At 40.4% G+C, this 14,678-nt stretch overlaps 1 non-coding gene across 1 annotated transcript; it reads left to right on the top strand.

The window, feature by feature from the left end:
* Positions 1-837: 837 nt before the first annotated feature.
* LOC125110462 (U6 spliceosomal RNA) lies at positions 838-943 on the top strand. The gene has a single exon (XR_007130636.1). It is a non-coding gene; the product is annotated as a U6 spliceosomal RNA (small nuclear RNA).
* The last annotated feature ends 13,735 nt before the right edge of the window (positions 944-14,678 follow it).

The raw sequence follows: 14,678 nt of genomic DNA, 5'->3' as shown, positions 1-14,678 counted from the left end.
AACATGTCTGCTCTCAAAAAGCATTACGGATGTGTGTCTTGCAGAAAAACTGGTTTAGTTTCATAAACATCCATAAGCTATCTATGTATATATAAATTTCAAGACTACAGACATGTAATTGAGGCATTTTTTCATTCCTCTTCTAATTAAGGTACTTTTCCCTTTTGTATTATTCTTGGTTGCTATTCACCGTGTAAACACAGCAGAGATTTTGCTATTTTTTTAAAAACTGAAATAACATTGATTTATAACATCATATGCTTCAGGTGTACACACATTTTATATTTCTCTTAGTTTCTTTCTTTCTTTCTTTCTTTCTTTCTTTCTTTCTTTCTTTTAGGGCCACACTTGTGGCATATGGAAGTTCCCAGGCTAGGGTTTGAATTGGAGCTACAGCTTCCAGCCACAGCCACAGCAACGTGGGATCCGAGCTGTGTCTGTGACCTACACCACAGCTCACAGAAACTCTGGGTCCTTAACCCACTGAGCGGGGCCAGGGATCAAACCCACATCCTCACAGATACTAGTCAGGTTCGCTACCACTGTGCCATAACAGGAGCTCCTGTTTTGGTTTCCTTAACGACCTTATGATCATTAAATCCATGTCTTTTTACTCCAACATATTTAAAGCTGTTTGTTAGAGGTGGCTAGAGTTTTTTGAACTGTTTAAAATGAGATTAAAGACCTCAGACTCCATTTAATGCCACTGCTTCTTCTTTGTCTCCCAAGAAAACCATCATACCCCATTTAATACTTGCTTAACGTTTATGATATGCCAAGAAACATATGAAAGATGAAATATCTTTCCTTGAGATAACAACTTAAAGAAGCACATTAGTGCTCATTCTGGCAGCACATTTATTAAAATTGGAACATAAGGAAAAGATTAGCATGGCCCCTGCTCAAGGATGACACGCAAATTCATGGAACATTCCATATTTTTAACCTATCTACAAAACAGAAACAGACTCATAGCCATAGAGAGAAGACTTGTGGTTGCCAAAGGGAAGAGGGAAGAAGGAAAGTTTGGGGTTGGTAGATGCAAACCATTACATTTCAAATGGATAAGCAATGAGTTCCTTCTATACGGCACAGGGAACTATGTCCAATCTCTTGGGACAGAACATGATGGAATATGAGAAAAGGAATGCGTATATGTATGACTGGGTCACTTTGCTGTACAGCAGAAATTGACACAACATTGTAAATCAACTGTAATTTAAAAAATACATACATAAAAAAAGAATCACTTTACTTTTATTTTCTTGTGGGTATTGGGGAGCATTTTTCTCTAACAACTATTTACATATTAGAAATACAGGAGCTGGTATCCATTTGAACATGGACAACTTTATGAGTATATTAGACAAACTAATGGTAAAAGGGATGATGAACATGGCTGTTCCTCCAGTGTCTGCAGTGATAGATTTGGGTCTGGTAAGACATCAGCAAAAATAAGACAAAGGAACATGAAAGGGCCATGGAAGAAGGAGGGGAAAGGACAAAAACAGGACATCCACAAGTGAGAAAGGCAAAAAGCAACACTTCACAGCTGGTTTGGGCCTGATCCTACCAACCACCTTGGTTGGGGCTGATGGCCGGTGCCACTGGCTCTGCTGTTCCACTGAGCACAGGCTAGGCTCCCAGGCCATCAATACTGGTGAGGTCTCTCTGTGTCAGGGACGGAAGGAGACAGAAGCAAGACCAATGTGTCACTGAGCTTGAGAGCACGAAAAGTCATGGAAATCATAAAAATGGTCAAGTGTCTGCCCCTTCTCCCAGCACAGTAAAGCCCCTCTTCATTTCTCCTGCCTTCTAGACAACACTGATTCCTGACAGCGCCCAATCCATGGCAAATGCCTGCTTTTATGAGCCATCTCCCCAAAACATGTAACAAGCCAAATTCCCATAGAAAGTCCCTTCCAAATCTTTCTTTCTTTTCTTATCTTTTTTTTTTTTTTTTGCTTTTTAGGGTCACACCCGAGGCATATGAAAGTTCCCAGGCTAGGGGTCAAATCAGAGCTGTAGCTGCCAGCCTACACTACAGTGACAGCAACGCAGGATCTGAACTGCATCTGCGACCTACACCACATCTCACGGCAACACCGGATCCTTAACCCACTAAGCAAGGCCAGGGATCAAACCTGCCTCCTCATGGATACTAGTTGGGTTCGTTACCACTGAGCCATGATGAGAACTCCCTTCCAACTTTCTTGATGAGAGACCCCATAGGTCCTCCATGCTACGTGGTCTCTATGGTTGCCATGATGTCAGCTAATAAACCCAAATTTGTGTGAATACGGGTGTATTACTGGTGGGTTTTGGCCACAATGCATCAACAAGAGACAGGCTCAGATTTAGAATTTCTACATATTTTCTTATCAAAATGTCAGGATCATCTGTGCCTTTTCTAAAAATGAAGATTCCCGGGCTTAATCCCAGATCACCTGAGCCTCAGCTGAGGCCCAGGATCTGCATTTTCACATGCTCCCCAGGTGATTCTTACATGCGTGAAAGAGTATAAACAGCTTGATATGTGGGTGTGCTGAACAATGTCCATCCAGAAAAAGCCAGCAGGGGACCGTGCACCTCACCCACACCAGTACCTCTCCTTGGGAGGTCACTTCCAAAGCCTCACAAGCTTAAAAACACAGTTTTGTAAATGCATTCAATCCTCATAATTTGCAGATTCCATATCTGTGAATTCCCTACTTGCTAAAATTTGTTTATAACCCGCAAATCCTTACTTGTGGCCCTTTGAGGTCATTCGAGGACATGTGCGGAATCTTGAAAAGTCTGAGTAGAGGATGCTTAACTTCCCAGCTGAGGCAGAACATGCCTCCTACCTTGTTCCACCTCTCATGGTGAGAGGACCAAAGTTGGGGGGAACTGGAATTCCCTCTCTGGCCTCTGTTGATGCGGCAGCATCAGGCAAGTCACTTGAGGCTCCTGAACCTCCTGTTCTCTCTATGTGTCTCTTGTCTCTCTGTGTGTCTCTGTCTCTTGATTTTTTTTTTCTTTTTATGGCTGCACCTGCAGCACATGGAAGTTTCCAGGCCACCGGTCAAATTGAAGCTGCGGCTACCAGTCTTGGTTTCTTTTTTAATTGTTCTAAAATAGATATAACATCAAATTTACCATTTTAACCATTTTAAAGTATATAATTCTGTGATATTAAGTACATTTACAATGATGTACTTACAATGATGTACCCTAACCCTAACCACCATGATGGCCATCCATTTCCAGAACTTTTTCATTATCCCAAACAGAAGCTCTGTTATGTCCCATCTTCTTTGGCCCCCAGCCCCTGGTAACTTCTATTCTACTATCTGTCTCTGTGAATTTGCCTATTCTAGGAAACTTATATAAGTAAAATTATAAAACAGTTGTCCTTCTGTGTCTGGCTTACTTCACTTTGCATATTTTTTCCCAAATTTCATCCTTGTTGTAGTGTGTATCAGAATTTCATTTCTCCTTACAGATGAGGAATATTCCATTGCACATATTACCACATCTTGTTTATCCATCCACATGGACATTGAGCTATTTCTATCTTTCACATATTGTGATAAACACTACCATGGAGTTCCCGTCGTGGCGCAGTGGTTAACGAATCCTACTAGGAACCATGAGGTTGCGGGTTCGGTCCCTGCCCTTGCTCAGTGGGTTAACGATCCAGCGTTGCCGTGAGCTGTGGTGTAGGTTGCAGACGTGGCTCGGATCCCGCGTTGCTGTGGCTCTGGCCAGTGGCTACAGCTCCGATTGGACCCCTAGCCTGGGAACCTCCATATGCCGCAGGAGCGGCCCAAAAGAAATAGCAATAAGACAAAAAAAAAAAGACAAAAAAAAAGAAATTAAATCCAAGTTTCTGAAAGATTGAATCAACACTGACTGCATGTGAGGGCAAACACAGAGGTAGAATTTTTCTGCGTGAGAACTGAAATCAGTGCAAGAGCACCCTACAGTACTATAATTTCCAAATTAGGTTAGTGTTCATTAATATACCCCACTAAATTCAGAGTTAATATTAAACACAGACTTGATTACATTTTCCTAAAAGTTCCCTAGGCCAGACTTTGGCTGGCTGATTGCGTAAAGCACCCAGACCCTTTAGGGGCAGTAAGGATAATAAGTAACAGAAGGATAATTTGGGTCTTGACGGGTGACTCTTATGAGTTGATGTCATCTTCCAAGATGGTGGGGAGGACCAGACGCCTCAGGACAGTTCTGAGGTCCGATGACTATAGCCTTCCCAAGAAGGGTACGGAGCCTGGAGAAAATGTTCATGGATCAAAACACCATTCTCTACAAACACATCTGATTCTCCTGCCCCGGCCTGCAACTTCCTTTTCACCCTCTGCAGACCCTTCTCCATTCCTCCATCTGCCGTCCGAGTCCCTGCAGATTTGCTTTACCTGTGTCATAGTAGCAGTATGACACAGAAAGTCAGCTGGAACTTTTGTTTGTTTGTTTGTTTGTTTGTTTGTTTTTGGACTTTAAGGACCACATGTGCAGCATATGGGAGTTCCCAGGCTAGGGGTCAAGTCCGGGCTGTAGCTGCTGGCCTACACCACAGCCACAGCAATTCCAGATCTGAACCACATCTGCAACCTACACCACAGCTCATGGCAATGCTGGATCCTTAACCCACTGAGCGACCTCGTGGATATTACTCAGGTTATTTACTGCTGAGCCACGACAGAAACTCTGAAAGTCATCTAGATTTGGGCAAATGTATTTTAAGTTTATATCTTCTAAAATATAAAGCCCTATGTTAGCAAAATTTTATAGATCCAGGAAAATTAAACTATAGTTCGATAGTGCAGGTCTAAGGTTGGTGACTGAGAACCTCATACATTTCTCAGTCTGTGTTAGTCAAGACATTTGGAGTATTCTTCGTTCCTCTTGCCTCAAAGCTTCAGTTTTTAACAGGGGTCTTCAAGATTCCTGCCTAGCCTTCGGAAAGAGGGGAAAAAATGGAGTAAACAATCGCTTCCCATCTGTGGTTTCATTTCAATACTTTCCCCTCATATAATTCTTTTTTAAAAACAACAATTTTAGGGAGTTCCCATTGTGGCTCAGCAGGTTAAGAACTTAATGTAGTCTCCATGAGAATGCAAGTTCAATCCCTGGCCTCGCTCAGTGGGTTAAATATCTGGTGTTGCCACAAGCTGCATTGTAGATCACAGATGTTGCTGTGGCTGTAGCATAGGCCTGCAGTTGCAGCTCCAATTTGACCCTAGCCTGAGAATTTCCATATGCTGCACTGTAGCCATAATAAGAAGGGAATGAAATTCTTTGGCAATGTAATTCACATATAATGAAATTTAGTCTTTTAAAGCATACAGTCAGGAGTAGGCTAGCAGCCGAAGTTCTGATTCAACCCCTAGCCTGGGAACTTCCATATACTGCAAGTGTGGCCCTAAAAAGAAAAAGAAATTTATAAGTAGGTGGTATTTGGCATATTCAGGCTTATGCAACTATCACCAATATTTAATTTCAGAACATTTTCATCACCCTAAAAAAGAAACCTTGCACCTATTAGCAGTCACTCCCCATCTCCCACTTTTTTTTTTTTTTCCCTGTCTTTTCTAGGGCCACACCCATGGCATGTGGAGGTTCCCAGGCTAGGGCTGGAATTGGAGCTGTAGCCACCAGCCTACGCCACAGCCACAGCAATGCAGGATCCAAGCCGAGTCTGTGGCCTACACCACAGCTCATGGCAACGCCGGATCCTTAACCCACTGAGTGAGGCCAGGGATCGAACCCACAACCTCATGGTTCCACAGATTCGTTAACTACTGAGCTGCGACTAGAACTCCATCCCATCTCCCACTCTTGCCAGTCCCTGTCAACCACTAATCTACCTTTCAGCTCTAAGGAGCTGCCAATTCTGGAAATTTCATATAAATGGAATCATGCAATATGTAGCCTTCTCAAACTGGCTTCTTTCATGTACCAAAATGTTTTTAAAATTTTCATCCATCTTGTAGCATGTTTCAGTACTTTATTCCTTTTTTTATTGAATAATATTCCATTGTATGGATATACATCTTTTGTTTATTCAGCCATCAATTGGTATACATTTGGGCTATGAGGGGCTATTATGAATAACGCTATGAATATTTGTGTAGGAGTTCTCATTGTGGCTCAGTGGGTTAAGAACCCAATTAGTGTCTATGAGGATATAGGTTCAATCCCTAGCCTCAGTCAGTGGGTTAAGTTTCCAGCATTTCTGCAAGCTGCAGTGTAGGTCACAGATGCAGCTCAGATCTGGCTGTGACATAGGCCTGCAGCTGCAGCTCCAATTTGACCCCTAGCCTAGGAACTTCCATATGTCACAGGTACAGCAGTTGAAAAAAAAAAGTGTACACATTTTTTGTGTGGCCATATGCTTAAATTCTTTTGGGTATATACCTTTGACTTCAAAATTTTAACGTAATAACTATTGTTTAAGCAGCTTCATATTGCTTCACTCCTAGGAGTATATTCACATGTGATAATAGTTCCATTTTATAACACATACATTATTTTAAATGAATTGACTTTGAATTTACATGAAGTAGGACCCCCAAAATGATGGAACTGTTAACATGCATTGTTTACAATCAAATTATAAATGCCAAAATAATCTTGCATTTCTTGAACAGAATCCAGAAATACAGTAGAAGACTTATACTTCATGATCAAGTGGGATTTATTTCAGAAGCACAAATGTGGTATATAACTTTTTAAAAAATTATTAAAATAATTCACTGTATGTATATTAATAAGTCAAAGAAGAGAAACTGTAAGATCATCTTGACTGCATTAAATACATTTAATAAAATTTAACATCTATTTCTAATGAGAATGCTTAGTAGAAGTAGATGAATATTTTAATTCATTAAAATCAGGAATAAAATAGAGATATTGTTTATATATCAAGCCAAGGAATCAAATAAGAGCTAGAACAGAAGAAGCAAAATTATCATTTTTATAGATTATTTTAAATTACATATATAAAATTAATAGTTGGCTTATATTTTTATCATTACTTTTTAATAGTTGGCTTATATTTTAAAAAACACCTAGTGGGAAAATATATTGTTCAATAGCAACAAAAATGTAAGGTATATTTTTTAAAAAACATAGAGTTCCCTGTCAGCTTAGCTGGTTAAGGATCTGGCATTGTCAATGCTTTGGCTCTGGTTACTGCTGTGGCACAGATTCAATTCCTGGCCCAGGAATGTCCCACATGCATGGCCAAAAAAGAAAAAATAAACCTTAACAATAAGTGCTAAATAAAGAAAATGATCTGACTTTATTGAGGTTTGTTTGACTCCAAAAACAATGCTTTAATCACTATGCTAAATATACCCATATATATTAACTTACATGATAAAGTTTAGCCTTTCAAATAAGTGGTTAAAAAAAAGAAAAGAAAAGAAAAAGATGACCATTCAGGATTTGGCACAGCAGGTCAGTCATCTGCAAAAAACAAAATAGAGATCAAGATTTCAACTCTTTACATGTAAATATGTTCCAGATGGATCACAGTTCTAAGTGTGACAGATGGAATGTTAGAAATATTAGAACAAAAAATGGATAACTATTTCTCACTTTGGAATATGGCAGCCCCTTTTGAAACTATGCCATGAAAAACCAGGAACCAAAAAGGCTAAGATGGATAACTTTGACTTTTTAAAGTTCTGTGTTGCAAATAACCAAACAAAAATCAAATCATAACTTATAGTATAAAGAAGGGAGAAATATAGATGAAAAATTAGGAAAATGTTTTGCAACATTTCAAAATTGCAAAATCTATTACGCACGTGTAAGGGGGACAAAACAAAAGAAAAAATAAATGAGCAAGAAACTTAACAAAAAGAAGAAATCCAAATGACCAATAAAGCAATGAGATTTTTAACGTTATTAGGAAGGATCAAAACTAACCAAATAGGATTTCCATTGTGGTACAGCAGGTTAAGGATCTGGTGTTGTTACTGCAGCAGCTTGGGTCACTGCTGTGGCACAGGTTTGATCCCTGGCCCAGGAACTTCCACATGTGGTGGGTGTGGCCAAAAAGAAAAAAAAATTAGCCAAATAAATTATCAACGAACTATCACTTTCTAGTCCAATTGAGAAATTTTAAAAGTTAAGGAGATCTTGTCGTGGCTCAGTGGTAATGAACCCAACTAGTATCCACGAGGACACAGGTTTGATCCCTGGCCTCGCTCAGTGGGTTAAAGGATCCAGCATTGCCATGAGCTGTGATGTAGGTTGCAGACACAGCTCAGATATGGCCTTGCTATGGCTGTGGTGTAGGCTGGCAGCTGCAGCTCCACTTCGACCCCTTGCCTGGGAAATTCCATTATTAGTATTCAAAGGTTAATGGTATTGGAGATGGTTTCAGGAAATGGACACTCTCCTTTCCTATTGCTGGGAATGTAAGTTTATACAATATTTCTAGAGGATAGTTTGGTAATATGTATAAAAATGACAAAAGCCTCATATGTAAGAATTTATTCAAAAAAATAAATGAATACGTGAGAAGAGATGTCACCAAAGGATACTCATTGCAGCTTTGTTTACAGCAGTAGAAATTCAGAAACAGCCTAGATAATTAAGTAAATTATGGTACATGGACTCAAAGGGATATCCTGCAGCCTATCAGACAAGAAATTAGCTCTGTAGTGATGGGTATGGAAGGATGTCTGGGACCAATGACTGACTGAAGGAAATGTGCCTCAGAGCAGTGTGAACAGTGTGATTTCATTTATGCAAGATTGTATGTGTCTACAAATGTGTAGATGTGCATTGAGAAACATATGGCAGGTGTCACCACACTGTCAGGCACTTCTTTGGGAATTTGGGTGTATACTTTTACTTTCTTCTTTGACTTTTCTGTCATGTTAGAATTTTGTTCATACTGAGTAGATATCATATTTTAAAAACAATAAGCTAGTTTTCATATATTGACTGTAAATGCAGCTCCTTTGGTATGGCAATACGTGTGGTAGTGGTCTGGCACAAATATGGGAGCAGGATGATGTCAAGTACATTTCTCCTTTTAAACATCCTCCATCTAAAGAAGGATGGAAAAAAGCTCAGAGGGTAGAGCAGACACAGGGAGGGATTTGATACACCAGAAACAAGGCGGTTCATAGAGAGTCAGATAACTCAAACCCAACGTGTGGCCTCAGGAGTTCCTGCTGTGGCTCATCAGGTTAAGAACCTGACATAGTCCGATCCTCGGCCTCACTCTATGGGTTAAGGATCCAGCATTGCCACAAGCTGCATTGTAGTTCACAGATGTTGCTCAGATCTGGCGCTGCCATAGCTATGGCATAGGTTTCAGCTGCAGCTCTGATTCGACCCCTAACCCAAGAACTTCCATATGCCCCAGCTGCAGCCTTAAAATGAAAAAACAACAACAGAAACCATGGCCTCAAAGAGTTTCGTATAGCATCCTCTCATCCCTTTAAAACAGTCCTTTTAACACTACCAAAACTCCACATTCATACTCAAAAGTGACATTCACTGTTCAAATTAACTCTTGAATTTATACAAATTCCTATGGTGAAACAACTAAAAAGGACATATCACAAGGTCAGGAAAACCATCACTGACTCGCACGAAGGAAATTTACATTTGCAGTCAGAGGACAAAAGGCAGTATGGGGCAAAGCCAAATACATTGCACGTCATTGCCAGAAACAAGGGTTGGTAATTGAACTATCAAGTGTATTTCAAGAGGTATTATGTTCCAGAGGAAACGGAATAGATTTAGAAATAGATGTAGTCTTCCCTTCCCTGACCTGAACACCAGCAACTATTAGGCAAGATTGCCATAATATTGGAAGTAATAAATGTGTGCTTTATAATTTTTATAAATTTTCACACATTTATTTAGGAGGTTTTTTTTTTTCATGTACCGATGTCATTAGGTATCCTCTAAAGAAAATGTGGTCTTAAATAATCTTTCTTGACACTCTGTAGATTGAGTCAAACTTTATTTTCTACCACAACCTTGAGCAGTTTCAGGTTCTGTTGTCTTGAATTCTATTTCCAACTCCAGCACTGTTTCACTGTTTCACTTGCACAAACTGCTTTATTTTTAAGATTTGGTCAGCCCAATTTTAAAAAAAAAGAGAGTGAGAGCATTGCCTTACTCCACAGGGGGGCAGTAAGGGTTAATGAGATAATATTGATAACCATATTTAGGAAAGGGGGGGAAATGTCAGACATATGCTTACCGCATACTGATAACTTAACAGGAAACATATAGTCCCACAAAGAAAAAGCAGGTGTAAGAGTTAGTATTTTCGATGTTCCAAATTCATAAACAAATTCAACCTCTAGTCCTTGCTAAGGAAGGTTAAATTAAAAAACAAAGTAAAAAAAAAAAACCCTCAGCTTTAGAAACACTAAAGTTCCCAAGGTCAGAGAAAGGCTAACAAAAGGCAAGCTTACCATATTGTTCCAATGTTGCTCAGCCTTGTCCTTTGACCTCTGCCTCGGTTTTTTCAGGAACATAAGCCAGTTTAATTTAAACACTGAAATGCAGAACCACATATTTTGGATAAAGGATTGAAAATAGAAAAATCAAATTTAGACTAGTCCAATAGCTCTCTAAATCCATTTCACAACTGGAAATGCAAGGATTATCGTGGGCTGCTAGTTTTTATTAGTTGCAAAATCATAAGACATTTCTGCAAATTTCTACTACCAACTGTAAAACCTTTTGGAAATCTAAATGTTTTCCCCAAGGACCAATTAAGTCCCTACTTTATAGCCAAGCTCTTGGTTTACCAAAGTTTGGGATTTCTACAACAACTTATTCTTTAGAATTTCTTTTTCAATTTGGGCAGATTTACTAACCAAGCCCCAGAGAGCAGTATAGTTGGACCAATGATTCTCAAAGAGGGCCGTGGGGGAGGGTAGACAGTCCCCTTGCCCTTCACTAGGGCTGGCTCAGAATCTCCAGGTGTATGTAAGTGAGAAAACATTCAAATTATAATTTTATATTTGGGTGGAAATGCTCTTACTTTTGTAATAAAACTACAGAAGGCAAAACTCTGGGGAAAAAAATCAGCATATAGGTTAAGAAAGCTTGATAAGCATTGATATATATTGAACATTATTATAAAAGAAAGAGGGTTAAAAAGAGCTGGTCATTTAGCTGGGATCTTAAGAACATTTTCTGAGGTGACAGAGGAATGGGGTGGATTTCACCAGTACCCAATGTTCCAGTTTCCTCCCTCCCACGCCTGTCTGTTCCCCAGCAAGCTGTGAATCTGGAAAGCGGGATCTGAGATTTAGCTTCATTAAAGGCCAAGTTCAGTAGAAATTGTAGGCACCGCATTTCAGAACCAAAACAGAGAAAAATAACCTTTGCCACGTGGCAATTCCAAAAGATCAAGGGTTTGGGCCTAAAGGCGATTGGAAAAGTAAAAAGAACAACAACAAAAAAAAAGGATGAGGGGGAAGGAGAAAGCACAGAGACAGATGGGGAGAGAGAGATGGGGGTTGTTGGGGGACAGTTGATGAGAAAGAGACAGCAAGCTCTAGAAGAAGAGGTGAGAGAAAATTAAAAAAAAAAAACCTTGAATTTATGAAGAAACACAGAATCTCTAACAATAGCTCATCATACAGTTAGTGTATAGTAATAAAAAATGCTATTTACTGCAATGCATAGGGACTTAGCATTTTAAAGTCACAAGTCGAACTATGAGGTTTTGGGGTTTGATCCCCGGCCTCGCTCAGTGGGTTAAGGATCCAGCATTGCTGTGAGCTGTGGTGTAGTTCTCATACACGCTCGGATCTGGCGTTGCTATGGCTCTGGCTATGGCATAGGCTGGCGGCTACTGCTCCAACCCCTAGCCTGGGAACCTCCATATGCCACGGGTGCAGCCCTACAAAAAAAAAAAGACAAAAAAATAAAAAATAAGGTCACAAGTCTGTTGCTGACAGAAACTAGAATGACAAATAGTGTTCAAAAGTGTATAGTTTGTTTATTTGTTTGTCTTTTTAGGGTGGCAGCCATGGCATATGGAAGTTCCCAGGCTAGGAGTTGAATCGGAGCTGTAGCTGCTGGCCTACACCACAGCCACAGGAATGTGGGATCCGAGCCGTGTCTGTAACCTACATCACAGCTCACAGCAATGCTGGATCCTTAACCCACTGAGGGAGGCCAGGGATCCAACTCATGACCTCATGGATCCTAATTGGGTTTGTTACCACTGAACTAAACAGGAATTCCCCAAAAAGCATATATTATTTGGAGGCAAGTTACATAGCACACACACACATTTTCATATATTAACCATTTGCTGTGCAGTAATTACTCTGAACTGTTAAAGAAATACATTCCCTGGAGAACCAACAGGAACATTCCACCTGAACCCCAGGGAGGAAGACTTATTTTAAGAGTCTATTCTGGAAGGGGAACGCAACAGTCCTTCGGGGTTTCTTGTGACCTTTCTCTGCAGGCAGTGTGGTATAGGTGGGTCATTGGGCAATAACGCCTGTCAGAGTTGACTTATCTGGGTTAAACTTTGCTGAATTAAAAGTCATCAGTAGGTGGGTAAAGCCACTTACCACAATTATTCAGAATAACTGTCTGGAAGACTCAGATAAATCAAAGTCTGATTTAGAAAGTTCTGTTTGAGATCTATAGGTTTGTATTTTAAAGGTCCCCTGGAATATGAGCTAATTGGCACAAAGCTTCCAAGGATAGCTTCTTTGGGACCATTTTAGTAGAGAGATAAAAATCATTTTTGTTTTGTTTTGTTTTGCTTTGCTTTTTAGTGCCGCACCCTCAGCATTTGGAGGTTCCCAGCCTACGCAACAGCTAAAGCACCTCAGGGTCCAGGCTGCATCTGCAACCTGCACCACAGCACATGGCAATGCCCGAACATTAATTCACTGAGCAAGGCCAGGGATCGAACCCGAATCCTCATGGTTCCTAGTCGGATTCATTTCCCCTGTGCCACGACGGGAACTCCAAAGATCATTTTTAATTTGTTGTCATTTACATGCAAATAAATGCAGCAATGGAATTTCAAGAGTTCTTGAAAGGTCTCCCTGAGGAGTGCTAATAGTTCTCACTGGATTTTTTAAATTGGTAATTTACTTAGCAAACAATTTCTTCAGAAAAAGTACAAAGATTGTGATCTTGCCTTTGTAGAATTACCTTTTTTTTTGGCAGGCGGTGGGGGAAACACATCTATGGCATATGGAAGTTCCCAGGCCAGGGATCGAATACAAGCCACAGCTAGGACCTATGCCACAGCTGCAGCAACAGTGGAAGGGAAGAAGGAAGGGAAAGAAAGAAAGGAAGAGAGGAAGAAAGGAAGAAAGAAAGAAAGAGGAAGAAAGGAGGGAGGGAGGGAAGGCAGGAAGGCAGGAAGGAAGAAAGGGAAAGAAGGAAAGAAAGAAAGAAAGAAAGAAATTCCAAAACATGTGGGAGACCAGAAGCCAGGTGATTTCAGCTCTTCCTTTTCCCCTTTGAGTGACAGGTAGCAACACACATGGAGTGACGCTGGTGTCACAGAGCCACAGACGTCATGTGCAGTGACTGAAGGGGAATTAAAAGTAAGAAAGAAGCATCTATAACTTTTGCTGTTATTATCATGCTAAAGGAGAGTACATTACGAGATCATGTTTAGAGAAAAGATCATTTATACCTAAAGGAGGAATTAATAGTGAAGAGAGATGTCTTCTCTTGTCAGTGAGTTCTTGTGACTTTAGAAACCCTGAAAAGTGAGTCACCAACAGATAGAGAAAACCAGATAGATAAAACCATCGAGAGGTAGGTCTTGTTAATATCCCACTTTTTAGATGAGGAAAGAGAAGCTGACAGGGGTTGAGGAGCTCTTGCCCACAGAGCTCAGAATTTTATTTCTGCTGTGATGACCAGGATTCAAGACAAAGTGCTATAAAACCAGATATTGTTTTTAAGTATACCTCGTGGGTCTGCAGCCCCATAGAGAGCATTCTGTTTTCACTCTGCTCCCTCCTTCTTCAGTGCTGGCTTCTGTTTATGCCTCCACCTGCCTCTGTGGTTTGGTTCAGGGTATTTTTCTCCCCGCCCGTGATGCTGACTCCATTTCTTGGCTAAAGCTTTATTCTCTCCTTTCCCCTAGGAATCCCAGTGAGTTCTTGTGACTTTAGAAACCCTGATAAGTGAGTCACCAACAGATAGCATTGTTATCTTTTCTTTTCCTGAGGAATCAGAGGTGAGAGACTTGAAATAAAACATAAAGTCCACCACCCCTCAAATATCTGAAGAAACTAGGGGCAGAACAGTGATAAACCAAACCAAAACAAAACAAATCAGCAGATCCAAGTCCAAGAAATAGAGAGAGCATGATTTAGTTGCTGCAAAGTCCTGGAAAGCAAAGCAGAGAGAGAGCCAAATTATCAACTCCTTGGGGAAGAGGCTGTGTTTTGTTCACCGGTAAATTTCCTAAGCACAGAGGAGGTGTTCTGTAGATGTCTGGTGCGATAAAAATCCTGAGGCACATTTGGTCTAGAAAAGGCCAGCACGTGCCTGTGTTCTCTCCCATAGTGAGCATTTCTGAGTTTCTGCCAGTCTTTTCAGCTCTCTGCACTTGCCATTTGGCGACAGGAAAGCCAATGCCCTCAACTTGGGTACTATCTGTTCTAAGCCTGAGACTCACAATAATTTCT

This window comes from Phacochoerus africanus, chromosome 10 (genome assembly GCF_016906955.1).
Source record: "Phacochoerus africanus isolate WHEZ1 chromosome 10, ROS_Pafr_v1, whole genome shotgun sequence".
NCBI classification, from domain to species: domain Eukaryota; kingdom Metazoa; phylum Chordata; class Mammalia; order Artiodactyla; family Suidae; genus Phacochoerus; species Phacochoerus africanus.
This window is presented reverse-complemented; position numbering and strand designations above follow the sequence as displayed.